General features: G+C 34.2%; 1 protein-coding gene across 1 annotated transcript in view; it reads right to left on the bottom strand.

The window, feature by feature from the left end:
- Nucleotides 1-2,500, bottom strand: part of LOC306855272 (uncharacterized protein) — a 390,658-nt gene that overhangs the window by 222,953 nt on the left and 165,205 nt on the right. The gene's annotated exons all lie outside the window — the stretch shown is intronic.

Here is a 2,500-nt window from a genome sequence, read left to right as displayed (position 1 = left end):
TCATGTTCCACCCTGTCAAAAGCTTTTTCAAAATCTAAGTTAATGATATAACCTCCTTTCCTTTTCTCTCTCATATACCTTATCGTGTCTTTTATACTCATTGTTACATCCGAAATGTCTTTCCCTTTTACTCCATATGCCTGATTTGTTGTAATTATCTTTGGCATTATCTCTCTTAATCTATTCGCTAAAAGTTTTGCTAAAATCTTTAAATCAGTATTTAACATTGTAATAGGTCTATAATTTTTTAAATCATTTTTTTCCCCCTTCTTCTTGTATATTACCTTCATCAATCCCATTCCCATTCTTAACATCATTTCTCCTTTTTCAAAAATCTCATCATAAACATCTCTTAAAATATCTACTAAAAGATCTTTAAAAGTTAGATAAAACTCACTTCCTAAACCATCAATCCCTGGGCTTTTCTTTTTGTTCAATTCATTTATTGCTCTTTCTATTTCTTCTTTACTTATTGCCTGATCGCATTCTTCCTTCTCCTCTTTACTCACTTTCATTTTTATTAATTCCATTAACTCCCTTTTTTCTCTCTCCTTTACTCCTTCCGTACTAAACAATTTTTCAAAATAGATTTTTACCTCTTCTAAAATTTCCCCACATTCTTGTACCATTTGACCATTTTCTTTTCGTATTTCTTTTATAGTTTCAACTCTTCCTTTTCTTTTTTCCAGATCAAAGAAAAACTTTGTACATTTTTCTCCTTCCATCAGATATTTAGCTTTACACCTCAACATTGCCCCTTTATATCTATTCTCTTCCATCTCTTTCAGCTCTTCTTGTATTTCTTTTATTTTTTGAATATCTTCTGTTTCATCATTTACTTGCTTCTCTAGTCTTTCTCTTATTTCTTTTTCTTTATTCTTTTTGCATTTCTGTTTTAACTTACAATATCTAATAGTGATTTTTTTCACTAAAAATTTCAAGTTCTCCCACCAGATCCTTTTGTCTTCTAAATACATTTCATTCTCTTTTTCTTTTTTTATTGTGTCTTTTATTGTTGCAACATAACCCTCATCCTTTAAAATGTCTGTATTTAAAACCCATACCCCTGGCCCTCTTTTCCCAACATCCCAATCCAAATGTACAAAAAAAGGCTTATGATCACTTAAACTCGTTTCTTCATACCTTAACTTCTCTATAAAACATTCTAAATTCCTTGTACATAAAACCATATCTATTCGTGTTTGATAAACAAAATTGCCTACTATTTGTCTTCTCGAGTATTCTCTTTTGTTTTCATTCCTTTCCCTCCATACATCCATCATATAGTTTTCTTCCATTAGTGATCTTAACTCTTTCCTTCCCGTATCACTTTTGAATCCCATACCCTCCGCTATATCTTGTCTGCTAAAAACTGTATTAAAATCTCCCATCATAATTATATATTTATAATTCTTCACAATTGTCCTGATAGTGTTAAAAAATGATCTCTTTTCTTCTTTTTTCGTTGGTGCATGTATGTTTACCAGTAGTATGTTCTTCTCTTCGTAACTCATTTCCACTATCAAACATTTCCCTATTTCATCTTTGTATATGTCTTTACAATTTACACCACTGTTTTCTCTTATTAAAATTGCCACACCTCTACCATTTCTTTCATCACCATTATTATACAGAAATTCACCTTTCCACCTTTTCCTCATTTCATTTATAGACCTGTCTGTCCAATTTGTTTCTTGTAGCATTATTATGTCTTCTTTTTTACACATTTCTTTTACTTTATCAAACTTTCTAACATCTTGAAGTCCTCTTGCATTAAAAGTTACCAACTTTATAAGCATAAGACAAAAAAAAGTATTTATAAAGCCCATCATTTTTCATTCGATCTCCCCCAAGTCCTTTAACAGTTCAAATCTGTTTACATTTTTCAGCGGGTCCTCTTTAACTATCTTTTTCCTTGCCCCGCCCAAACTTGGTTTTACCTTGATCGATCTTCTTCTTTTCATTGGTTTCCCAGCTTTGTCCTCCTTTTCCTCTTCACTGCCCATTTCAACAGTCTGTTCTTCATTCACAATCCTTTGATGTTCTATTTTGTCCAAAAGTTTTTCAACGGTCTGTGAAATGTCCATTTGCATCTCCGCTTCTCCCCCTTGTTGTGATTGTTCTTCATGTATGTCACTTTCTTCTCTCTGTTCTCCTTTGTCCTTTTTTTCTTTGGTTCCATTAATCTGTGTTGTCGTTATTCCTTCCTCTTGCTCCTTTTCTCTGTCATGCATCTGCCCGCTCACACCTTCTTCATCTTCTTCCTCGTTTTCCATCCAGCATTCACACTTGCTTAGCACCTCCTGGCAATCTGGGCATTTTACCGCCCTGCAGTCCCTCGCAAAGTGTCCCCTCTCATCGCATTTGTAGCATCTAAACTCCGGACAGTCTTTCACCATATGCTCCGGGCTCATGCACAACCTGCAGGTCTTTACCTGCTGGCTATGCATGACTCGAAAGTGCTGTGGTCCTTCTGCTGTGTCAAACTTAGTGCTATACG

This window comes from Barbus barbus, assembly GCF_936440315.1.
Source record: "Barbus barbus genome assembly, chromosome: 3".
In the NCBI taxonomy this organism is placed as follows: domain Eukaryota; kingdom Metazoa; phylum Chordata; class Actinopteri; order Cypriniformes; family Cyprinidae; genus Barbus; species Barbus barbus.
The sequence above is the reverse complement of the archived record's forward strand: the minus strand, read 5'-3'. Positions and strand labels throughout refer to the sequence as shown.